The following is a 12,948-nucleotide window of genomic DNA, read 5'->3' as shown; positions in this document are numbered from 1 at the left end:
CTTTTCAACATACTCAAGTTTGAAAAAAAAAAGAAATGGAAATGGCAAATAAATAGTAGACAATCACCATAGACAGTATCATAGATTATCATTCACTTTAGATTCTTAGATAAGGGCTAATCATCGCTGTAGTCATATTCTCCGTGATATTATGCAGAAGAGAAAAATTTTAAGCAGAGCAGCCATATTTTGTGAGCAGGAAGGAATCCCTCCTGCACGTGGATAACGCTCGGTTGCATACAGCACAAATCACCCAACAGACGGTCATAAAGCTGAATTGAGAGGTTCTGCCTCACCTATCATATTCCCTTGATAGCTCCCCGACAGATTATCATTGATTCCGTGATATGGCGAACAATATGCGACAGCAGAGAGTCAATAACCAAAGGGCCGTCGAGAATGTACTATCTGGCATACTCTCAAGCTAAATTACCATAAATAAATAAAGTATCAATATAGAAACATAGACCGTTTAACCATTGAATTGATTAACCAAAACTTACAAATCATATTTATATATAGACACTAATCTAAAGATAAATGTATAATTTTTAAACGATAAAATTGTAGGCATTTAGTGGAGGGGGAAGGCGATGAGTCTCCCCGGACGCCCTTAGCTTGGGTCGGCGACCGCCAGGTGGCAGCGGGATGACAGCGTTCTCGCTAGCGGTCGCCCGGCATGCAGTCCAAATTGCGGTATGATAGGTGTCTGGGGCCAGGGATCGTCTGTTGTCACCCCACTGACGAGTCTGACTGACGATCCCAGGACGAAACGCTATTTTCCGCCGACATCCTACATTTATACGCTACTGCACTTAATTAAATAGGTTCCTATGATGTTTAATATGCTTAAAAACTTGATGGCTACCACAGTAACCAAATACAGCAATTGGTCTGTTCTCGCTGGCGGTCCCCCGGCATGCGATTCGGATATATAGGAGTTCCGAAAAGCGGAGTTATAGGCGTCTGGGGCAAGGATCGTCTGTCGTCAGCCCCACTGACGAGTTTGGCAGACGATCCCGAGACGAAGCTTTTTTCTCTCCCTACAGAATTTTATATATTGAAACAATAATTTTAAAAGAATAATGTGTTTAGAAATTTAGAAATATAGTTATTTATGTAGAATAATTTAATATGCGCAATCATTGTATTTTATTTGTATTTATTGTTTTATTTAAGCTAATTTCCGCCCCATTGAGGGTGGACGATTTTCACTGTGAGTGACTATATTTGTTTTAAGAGATATTGAAACTCTAATTATTAATAGAAATAACTAATTTTCAAATTTTTAATTTCTAATTGCTTTATTAAATTACAAGCACGATGGCCACGCTATTCAAAATAATATTTTTGTATTCTTTACTTTTCGAGTATACTTATTCCGCGATACACGTCAGCAGTGACTTCCACGGCATTCAGTCGGTCTCTGTGTGCCTCAATGCTTAAACGTTCGCTATTAGGCCCGCGATATCGCGTGGTCGGCAACGGACATATTAAATAAACGAAACAAATTTTATATCTTTGACTAATTTTTGAAATTTCAATTTTTAATTCTATGTAATTTATATTTTTTAATATTGGTGTCTTAAATATTGTTACTTATATCGCTACCTGTATGGTTAATCTTTTAGCAATAATATCAAGGATACAAAAATACGTGAATATCGTCTTCTTGATCGCCGAGATATGAAGGAAGAAAAACAAGCGAAGTAAAAGCGCGTAGTCGAAACCAATTTCAATCGAGCGGTTCCCAATGCCGCCAGGTAAATGTCGGACGTAAACATTCGGAGAGGGGGGAAAAAAGGAAAAGCAAGGGCCAGTGGCCGAGCTGCCAAAAATCCAAAGCGAATCCGCCGAGAGCGAACAAGCCTCCCGGCCGTAATTTCACGCGATCGAATCGCCCCGAACCAAGTTAAAAACTAATCGTTTTCCCGCACCCTGCTGGCACGCGCTTTACCTCCGTCACTCGAGGCTCGTATGTGAAAATAAAAAAAAAAATAAAAAAAGAGACAGAGAAACGGGCGCCATTGGCGTACAGAAGCGAACCAACACAAACGATCGTTGACCGACGTTTGATCTTAGCACGGTGGTACCCGTAGTCGACAAATTGTTTTTCCCTCCTCCCTATTCTGATCCCCCTTGCCTGCTGATTGATCCTTGGCACAGCATGCGGATCGCTCGAGCGCAAAGTTACCTCCCTGGCTGATTCACCGCAAATTCGATCTGCACTACGACACGGACAGATAGCGCAGTGTATAAATTAAAAAAACATCTTAATGAATAATAAAAATGGAGAAAAATAATAGATTGTGTATTAGCGAGCACGATAGCATTCCCTAAGGAGAAAGACTCAATTACTTATTATAATGTTCGAGTTACTATACTGTATATTACGTAAAGATGGTGTAAACTGTTATTTATAAATAGCAACAAATTAAATGGTCAATATTTAAATCCATTTTCGGTCAGTATATAAATCAACTTTTGGTCAGTATTTTATTACCAAAATGGTTACTATAAAAATACTAAACGGTTAGGTTAGGTTAGATTAGTACATAAATAGCGAATGGTTAGTATGGAAGGATACCAAAGGATTTAAATACTGACCCTTCATATATAAATACTGACCAAAAGGGATTAAAATACTGACCAGTAAAATACAAGCCTTAATAAATCACTTGTTCATTTTCAATCACGGTGATTTTTCATACTGATTCGTGACCTTCGTCAGCGCTTTTGATTGTTAGAGAGCATAATCATGTTTTTCGGCACTCATGTTCCTTTTTCTCGGTAACCATTCGACCGATCGAGTTGAAATTTTGTGTGCTTTTACTACTAAAAGGGTAACACGTATTTTAGCCAAAAACTTTTTTGAAATACGTCCTTCAACCAGACTGGCAGCATCCTTTATGTTGAAAGTAAGAGTACAAAAAAATCCACACATTTATAGGGTTGGTTTTTCAACATCTCCTCTGGCTAAAGTACACATCTAGTACGATACTAGATGCTCTGAAAATTTGAAGTCGATAGCTGCAGTAGATTTTCAGAAAAAGGAACATGAAAATACCCACCCCCTTAAATATTGTACTACATAACTAGAGGTCATTTATGTAAAAAAAGTAAAAATCGACAGAAGTGCAGCTGTTCCATTGTACTTTGAGCCATCGATCCTATACTTGTCTATAGAATAACGAAAACAGTTGTTACGTCGGAAACTGCGATTTTAAGGTACCCGTTAGAAAGGAGTGCATTTAATGAAAGAGTATGCATGCGTGCACGCAATATCATACAGGGTCTGTCGAAGTCGATTAATAACAAACAATCGATATCATTTAAATTGCAGGTTGCGCTTGCGTGCCATTGCAGCAGTCAATGTAAGAGAGAATGGTCAATATGAGACGGAAGGAACAGAAGCAAAGCTGGTATACATGACTGTCCGTTACGTGACATCCGCCATGTGATATAAAGGTGAACAACACATTGGGACTTCAGGTATTCGAAGTTTATAAAAATGCAACATACAGATTGTTTATTATAAAAGATTAATTTAAGGTTAAATTAACACTTTATGTTCAATAAAAGCTAAAATAATGTGAAATCAAATTTTCTTTCAAAATTGGAATTGCCCCATTTTCATGCGAGGCCAAAAGAAACTTTACAACAAAATTCTAAGATTCTAACAATCTAAGATCCTAAGGTATTACACCAAAATTCTAAAATTCCAAAGTTCCAAAAACCCAAAATTCCAAAGTTTTAAAATCCTACATTTTCAAAATTGCAGAATCCCAAAAGCCCAAAATTATGAAATCCTAAAACTCCACACTTCCAAAAATCCAAAACCTCAAAATTTCAAAATTCCAAACTTTCAAAAATCCCAAAATTCCAAAAACCCAAAATCTCAATATCTCAAAATCCCAAAATTCCAAAATTCCAAAAGCCCAAACACCCAAAATCCCAAAATTCCAGAATTCTCAAATTCCAAAATTCTAGTATTCTAATGTTCTAAAATTTTTAAATTCTAAGATTCTGTTGTAAAATCTTGCAAAATGCAATATACAAAACAGTTAACACTGTTAATAAAATTAACGCATTTGGCCCATCAGATCCAGAAATCCTATTTCCCCCAATGCCTACTTCTGTGGTCTACTGTACAGGTAACTAGGATTAAATTACGTTAACCTTAACCTAGGGGTGCATTGAAATTTTGCGGCTGCTGTTGCTACATCAAGAGTACATGCGCTTCCATCTACCGGTAGCACACCACGACAGTTGTTACATTACCTCTCCCACCGACTACAACAGCAACAACACGAGTGCTATTTCACCGAGTACATCAACTTTACCGTAAAGCTTAGTACATACACACTTGGATATAACGTTTCAGCATAATGTATCGCAACTGTTTCAAAAACAGTACTGGAACACTTCGGATACAGTTTCGAATCAAACGGGACACAAATGTTTTATGTTAATACACGTTTAATTATAAACTTTCGTAACAACCTTCCTTTCTGGAAAGATTATGTGCAAGTATCTATATTTGCAATGACGGTTTTAAATACATATGTCATGGGCACAAGATATACAGTAACTACATTGTTTTTTAATTTCAAAATCAACCCTTTTTAGCATAATTAAATCTGGAACGACGGACCATAGAGAGAGCCCCAATTTTAACCCTTATTACTCCTATGTCGAATGTGGCTCGATATCACATTTCTTACACCAACTCCAATGTCGAGCTAGACTCGACATTATACAACGCAATTTCTAAAATAATTAAAAATGTTTTAATCTGAATATTTTAATGTTTTAATATTGCAATACAATATTTTATTGAGACCCCCTTTTTTTATCTATTTTGTAAATGAATTAAGGGGTTGCTGGTAGGTAAAAAAAAAATTAAAGAGCACAAAGGGTTAATGTAATTTTGTATCTTATATTATTTTTATTTTCCACTGTTCCTTGAAAAATTATTATTGCAATATATGAAACTCTTTCGTTTAAAAATTATGCATTTAACGTTAGGTTAATATCCTTTTAGATATTTTGTAAATTTGGATCTCGACTGACCGAGGCTTCGCTATTCAAGGGTTAATATCTATTAATTAAGTTTATAATATTATTTAGGAAGAATCTTAATAATGAACCATTATACAAGTGGAATAAGAAACATAATGATATTATGCTCCAAACAGAACACCTGTTATGGAACTGTACACAGATATCAGTTTAGAACAAATCTAATTTAGCGAGGGAATGAGTTCGGAGGTGCAATGATTATTATAATTAGAGAAACTTAAAAAAAGTCCAAATGGGTAGGAGAGAATGTACCTGTTCGTTGTTTAGAATTGAATGTTACAAGGAATGAGAGAGTTTAATTTATCGTTGTTAAACTAATCAATCCCTTTTCTAAGCTATCAGGCCTAAATAAAATACGTTGAAACTTATGTTCTAAACATTAGAAATCCACCTGAAAATTATAACAGAATGGAAGAAAGGATAAACTGATACGGATCCCCAACCAAATTGATAAGTTGTGGTCAAACGATGTAGTATATATTCTGAGAAAAGGTCAGAAGGGCTAGTTGAACCCATTTTCCATAAAAAAATTACAAACTCTTATTTAATAAATACCAGAACATTTTTGAAATTTTCAGAAAATATTGTTGGGAATAAACAAAAATGAAGAAAATTAGACTTAATATTACCACGACATTAATAAAATAACATAGAAAAAAAATTCTTTTGACCCCTTTTCTTTCTTTGCTGTAAAGACAATGAACCCGTTATTTCCAAAAATGATTTTACTCGCGAATAAAAGCTTCACTAAATCTCGAGAACTTTTGATGATTTCACGTTGCCTTGAAAAACAATCAAAAGTTTGACGCTTATACTTCAAACTTAAAGTGGAACTTCAATTTTTATGCTTTCCATCGACGTTTCGTCGAGGTTTAAAGGTCAGATAAACCTTTTCACGATTTAGTCCCAAGAGTCCTCGCGTTCGATTAGTCGCTGCAAGTGAAATGTAATTATACTTGAAGGAGGATATCTTAGGTTCGTACTGATTTTTGATGAACCAGAAATTAAATGAAATTAAGTGAACCTCAAGTAAATATTTTTTTGAAAACAAAAAAAAGTATAAGGTACCTATAAACCAAGTCTTTGCTGACCTACCAAATGATTTAAAGCTTAAATGTTTAAAATTTCCTTTCATTCCCATTTTCTAAATTTTGTACAACGTCAACGTCAATTTTAGTCAACGTGCAATGCACTGTCGCTCGGTAGTCACTCTCTTTAAATTGCTTTCGCACAATCCGGTAACGGTTCGACAGTGACTGCAGATCTGTAGTAGTCACTGGGTTCGAATTGGTAATTATTATTATAATAAGGGCGGCGCTCCAATCGGTGATTCGATGGTATAACGACGATTACATTTTGACTCGTCGGGTTACGGCGAAATCGTGAGTTATCGACTGAGAAAAGGATTGTGTACGAAGCGCGTAGACACCGCCCCCCTTTGAATGACTTCATTCAACTGGACGAGCGTAATACATTAACGTGGAAAGCGCTTATGATCGGAATGCAGAACGGTTGTATCGCAGCGTTTGTGAGTACAGTTTAATTTCTAATTACTAGCTAACTTGTGCGAAATATAGAATAATAAAGAATAAAGAAATATAGAATAATTAAGAACTAAGAATGAATAATGGAACAAGATAAGTATTTGAGGAACGAATGTTGGTAGCCCTGACTACTGCGATTTCTCGCTTTCAGTATCTATTGTGATAGGAAGGGAACAGAGTTTCGCAATAGGACGCTTGTATTCGCCAGACGACGTTTTTACGCTGATTACTTGGACGAGGTCGTCATCTCCTGGGTGGCATTTGATGATACGGCCAAGTTCCCATCGACAAGGCGGAACATTCGAGTTGCGAAGCAGGATAAGTTGACCGACTCTGGCGAGATTTTGCGTCATCTTCCATTTTGGTCGTTGATGCAACGTATGCAAGTAATCATTGCTCCATGCCTTTCAGAATGTTTCGGTGATTTTTTGCAGTAGTTCCCAACGAGATAATAGGTTGTCTCCTAATTCTAGAACGCTCGGTTCAGGTGAAGTTACCAGTGGTGCTTCGATTAAAAAATAGTCGGGGGTTAATGTTCGGTAATCGTCAATGCAGTCGGATACGGGTTCTAGCGGTTGTGAGTTAAGACAAGCCTCGACTCGACATAGAAAAGTCGTCATTTCTTCAAATGTGAGAGTGCGAGTGCCGCTGCTTCGCTTTAAGTAGTATTTAGTGCTTTAGATTAGGTTAGGTTCTGGGTATGCGCAGTATCGAATAGCGCATGCACAGAATTGAATAGCGCATGCGCAGTATGGAATAACGCATGCGCAGTATCGAATAGCGCATACGTAGTCCCAAATTTCTTACCACGATATCTCAAAAAGGGTAAGACATCCAGCTCTGAAACCAATTTTAATCGGTTTCTGGTAGTCAATTTAGGTTATATACCGAACCTGAGTTCTCAATTTTGGTGGGGCCATTCGGAAACTTATCCCTTTTTACTGCTGCTTGGTTCTCGACGAAGTATGGCAAACTGGATTTTGTCGCTTTATCGGTGTAGGCTGCGATCCTCGCATCCAGCTCTTGGCTTTGGATGCGCGCCTCTTTTAACATCGCCATCCGATTTTGAGTGGTTGCTGCAGTCATTTTTGCTTGACCGAGCTTTTCGAAATTGATAAGCGCACAATCAATTGACCGTAACGTCTGCGTTTGCTTGTGCAGCATTTCTTCAAGGTTACTCATGGCCGTTAACGAGTTAAAATGTCGGTTTCAGGTTGACGATTACTGGTTTATCCTCGATCCTAATCCAAAGGACCAAATGTTTGAAGCTGGATATTGGTGAATTGAAAATTACTAACTGGATTCCGTAGTTTCAAAGACGTGGGCTTCGAGGAGAAGAATAACGACACAGCTGCGGTCACTGATTGTGTATTAAATATAACTGGTACCCAACGTGTCTCTAATTAAATAATTACGCGTATCACTATGTATCGCGGTGCAATGCATTTGAATTAATTTAATGTACCCGAAACTCGAGATAAAGAAATGTTGGTCGCTGTCTGTGATACGGTAACGGTTCGAATCGGTGATTAGATGGTGTAACGACGATTATATTTTGACATCGTGAGTTATCGACCGAGATAGGATCATGTACGAAGCGCGTACAATATTGTATAATTCTATATTGGATAATGGTGTATACAATAATTGTACATTCCATAATCGTATATTTAATAATTGTGTATTCAATAATTGTAGATTGTATAATTGTATATTCTATAATTGTATATTGAATAATTCAATATTATATAATTGTATATTGTATAATTGTATATTGAATAATTGTACATTGAATAATTGTATACTGCATACTCGTATATTGAATAATTGTAAATTGTATAATTGTAAATTGTATTATTGCGATTTGCATAATTGTATATTCTATAATAGTATATTGTATAATTGTAATTTGTATAATTCTAAGTTGTATAATTGTATACTGTATAATTGTACATTGTATGATTGTACATTGTATAAATGTATATTGTATACATGTATATTATACAATAGTATATTGTACAATTGTATATTGTATAATTATACATTGTATAATTGCATATTGCATAATTGTATACTGTATAATTGGATATTGTTTATTGTATTTTGTATAATTGTATATTGTGTAATTGTATATTATACAATTGTATTTGGATAATTGTTTATTGTATAATTGCATATTTATGATATTATGTAATATAGTAATTATAATATAATAATTACCATATACAGTTTAGGCAAAGTAGTATTTGAAATAAAAAATAAAACTACTTTACGAACATTATTTCTCAAATTGCGTTGTATCGTCAGGGAGTATATTATCTTTTTATCGCGTATTGTAGGAGGACAAAGTCGGTTACGAGAGAAGAAGAATGTCGCGTTGGTCGATAAAACGGGAAGAGGAAGGCGGAGAAACAGCAGACAGGAAGCAGCTGGACATTGAGTCGCGTGCCCCGCAGGAAACGCAAACCGAACCCACCAAGAAAGAGCGCACCGTTCCTATACCCTCGTATATAAGTACTAAGGCGGGGGAGGATCGAGTGGCTCTAGAAACGTTAAAGGAGCTTTTATTACTATATACAGAACTACGTCCCTGACACGTGGTTCCAGGATATCTTCGTTAAACGTTTGCCAACGGAACTCCTAATGGCACGCGACAACATCCTCCAGGTGGTCCAACGTTTCCTTGCTGTATACATAGCTGCATCGTTCCCGGTTCACAAGGACTGTTTGCAATAATACCATTGCCAAAAGTGAAATTTAACCTCTTAAGATATGAATTTATTAAGGATAACAAACAAAGGTATGATTTAGTTTTCAAATACAATATGTACAAGGTGTCATGTAACTGATGGTATAACCGGACAGGAGCTAATTCTACATCGAAAAATATAAAATTAAATTTTTTCATTTCAGACTTCGTTTCCGAGGAAATCGAATTTGAAAATCTGCTCGGTACACGCACGTACATTTGGTCAAGTTTCAATTCGATGGATTTCACGGATAAAATTCCTGAATAGTAAGCGCATACATACTCAATTTATCTGAAATGGTATAAAAATATTAAGAACGTTCATCAACGTGAATAAAGACGATCTACAGTAAAATTCGTTGAGTTGAAACTTGATTAAATGTACATATGTGTACCGAGCAGATTTTTAAATTTGATTTTCTCGAAAATTAAGTCTCAAATGAACATATTTTATAATATATTTTCGACTTATTTTTTGGTACAGAATCAGCTCCTATCCGGTTGTACCATCAGTTACATGATACCATGTAAAATATCAAATATCAACAATGGACCTAACAAATATCAATTTTATTTTCAGGTGGGAATATTTCAGAAGGAACGATGTCAAAAACAGGAAAGTTTTGTACTGATCAGGAATGAATAATATTCTAGATTCTAAGAAATTAAAAATGTACTAATTACTTTTTTAAATAATGATTAGAAAGTTATGACAGACGGTATATTCACGGTTATACATAAGTCATTTAGTTAGAAATTTTGTATCTCATTTTTTTTAACAACGATATTTTTAAGGTTTTTAGTTCTACGTATTTAGAAATATGAAATTCTAAAACAAAAGCAAAAGAAATAGTTGATTTCCCAATCTTTACAATCATAGTGTAATGCTCATTTAAAAACTATACAATAATTTTTCATAGAACCTATTATTTAAAAATTAGGTATACATACTATAAAATTTTAGTAAGATAAATTAACTTCGTCCTACAAGTAATCGTGTTTCTTAGATTAACATCATTTTTAACCCTCGTACGGCGGACCATGGAGAGAACCCTAATTTTAATTTAATTTTCTATTTCATATTACTTCCATTTTCTCAATTTTAACTGTTCTTCTAAAAATTATTTTTTCAATATATGAAACCCTTTCGTTTATAAATTACACATTTAACTTCAGGTTAATATCTTTGTACATGGTTTGTAAGTTTGGGTCTCGATTGACCTAGACCCTGCTATTCAAGGGTTAATCATATAAAAGTACCATTTTTTACATACATAAATTAAGTAACTCTATAAGAAGAACTGAATCATAAAACAACTAAGAAGGTAAAAGCGATAATTAACGTTTCTTTGGATTATGAGGATAATCCTGTTGAAAGTTTTATTAAGTACTAATATTTTTTACCAAATATTATCTATTATTTTTACAATAATTTATTATTTTCATTATGTATAAGTATTTTCAATTAGAAAAATAAAGGAATTCTTTGTTGGTTTAAGAATTTTTGTGGATCAACATTGCGTGGCAAAATAACGTCACTGGTAATGTTACTAAAATTTATGGAAGTAGAAAATCAGATATTACGGAAGTGTACCAACAGAGAAGAAAGGAACGCAAATTTTCTCTGCACTGATCCTTGCTATCAAATTATCGAATGCATTGAAGGAATGGCAAGGAGGAGGGGAAATGACTCGCCCTTTAACGGAAGAAGAAAGATGAGGAGGAAACGGGGCACGTGTTCACGCAGCTATCCGGTGAAATAAGAGACCGGAAGCATCTGGGGGAAGCCGTATTGTTTGTTCGAGTGCTTTATTCGGTCGAGCCAGTCTGTGGTATTCGAAGCTTTACTCGTCTACAGGGTAATTCGAGCAAAACGAACGCAATCACGAATCTCCACGAGGCACTATCATCGACCACCTCGGTGCCTCAAAGACAAAACTACGTGAAACCTTTTCCACTCCCCTATTTTTACTGTGTCCGCCATTTCTCCGTGAACCGCAAGGACATTCGTTAAAATGGTGACTCAGTTAATATCTCCGAGTTGAAAATTAAAATACCAAACAGATCTATTATCAGAGTTGGATTCTTATACCTGTAATTCAAATACTTTTAGATATTTGAATGTAATAGCATTTGAACGTACTTACTAGTGTACTGAAAATATTTATTTGAAATGTACCAATTGGAATAATTAATTGAAATCATAATTTTTGTAAGATCCATTAGAAACAGTAGAAACAGTAGAGAAATAGAAAAATAATGTAATAGAAAAATAGAAAATAAAATTAAAGAATAATATGAAAATGGAAAAAGTAACTGAAAAATAGAAAAATAATAATAATGTAATAGAAAAATGGAAATAAGAAAATAGAAAAATAAAAGAATAAGTGGTCGCTAATAACCACGAGGTGTATGCGACCTTAAACAATTAAATTAAATTAAATAATAGAAAAATAACCTGATACAAAGAATATCATTTTTGTACGAACACGCAGATTGGATGATATGAAATCACGACTAATGAAATAATAGTGAAATATTTCATTACATGTCTAATGAGAAAAATGATCATTTCAAACCTATAACTATTTCAAGCTCGTGTTGAAAAATACATATTGCATGTACTTGTAATTATTTCAAATTAATTAATGTAATGCAATTAGAGAAATAATCTCCGTATTTTTATTTTTCATTTGTACTTTTCTAATTTCAAAGCAATTAATGCACAACCCTGATACATTAGTGCATCCGGGTCGAAGAAGTGAAAGAAGTGGGTGTTTCCAAATTAAGAGGTGCTAAAACAACTTTTCCAAGCTTCGGGTCTCAGCTGGCAGTTCTAATAGAGTTTAAAACACTCAACTGGACCCACGTTAGGATATTTTTGTTGTGGAACCATCCGCCAACTTAGTTGAGAATCCGATCACTACTGTGTAAAACTAATATAACAAAAAGCAATGCTATCAGTTTACATTTTATTGCAGAAAAAGTTTTAACTTTTGGTATTCCTAAGTAACTCCTCTCCATTGTTCTTTTTTATTTTCAGTACTATCTAATTTGCATATATTTCATACATTACATTTAGATTTAAATAATCAATCTCTGAACTGTGCTCCACGAATAAAAAATTATTCTATGAACAAATAATTAAAAAAATACATAAAAGTATCACTCGATTGATTTTTTCGTGTTGTTATACACGTTCGGATCGGAGTAACAACTCACTGCATACTGTGATTTGTTGAGTCGGACGGAACGTGGTAAAAATATGAATCGAAGAATATACAGTGCTATTTAAAAAACGCCAATTAACTTAATTTCCATTTGAGAAACAGCCAGTAATAAACTCTTCACTCCCAGGTACTTATTACGTATAGTATCAGAATTATTTTGAATGTTTTTGATTAATTTGGTCAAATTTTTATATCAATTTTTATACTATTCAAAAAATACGTCATTTCTACAATCTTTTCCATTTTCCAACTTAACTATGGTACCAATCACGAGCTATTAGATCTCATTTTATATGTAATTTCAATACGAACAAGAAATGTATAAAACATTTTTTCATACGAA

The 12,948-nt window shown here is 34.5% G+C and overlaps 1 protein-coding gene and 2 long non-coding RNA genes across 3 annotated transcripts in view; 2 read left to right on the top strand and 1 right to left on the bottom strand.

The window, feature by feature from the left end:
* Positions 1 to 4,835, top strand: part of LOC117607944 (uncharacterized) — a 59,895-nt gene extending 55,060 nt beyond the window's left edge. The window contains exons 2-3 of the long non-coding RNA XR_004582266.2: positions 3,344 to 3,492; positions 4,190 to 4,835. This is a non-coding gene — a long non-coding RNA (uncharacterized LOC117607944). The remainder of the gene's footprint in view (positions 1 to 3,343; positions 3,493 to 4,189) is intronic.
* stet (stem cell tumor) overlaps positions 1 to 12,948 on the bottom strand; it is a 502,203-nt gene that overhangs the window by 463,003 nt on the left and 26,252 nt on the right. The window lies entirely within an intron of this gene.
* LOC117607942 (uncharacterized) lies at positions 6,387 to 8,419 on the top strand. Its single transcript, XR_004582259.2, has 3 exons — positions 6,387 to 6,610; positions 6,778 to 7,012; positions 7,840 to 8,419. It is a non-coding gene; the product is annotated as an uncharacterized LOC117607942 (long non-coding RNA).

This window comes from Osmia lignaria, chromosome 5 (assembly GCF_051020975.1).
Source record: "Osmia lignaria lignaria isolate PbOS001 chromosome 5, iyOsmLign1, whole genome shotgun sequence".
NCBI classification, from domain to species: Eukaryota; Metazoa; Arthropoda; class Insecta; order Hymenoptera; family Megachilidae; genus Osmia; species Osmia lignaria.
Note: the sequence above shows the minus strand (reverse complement) of the source record. Positions and strands in the feature narration are given on the sequence as shown.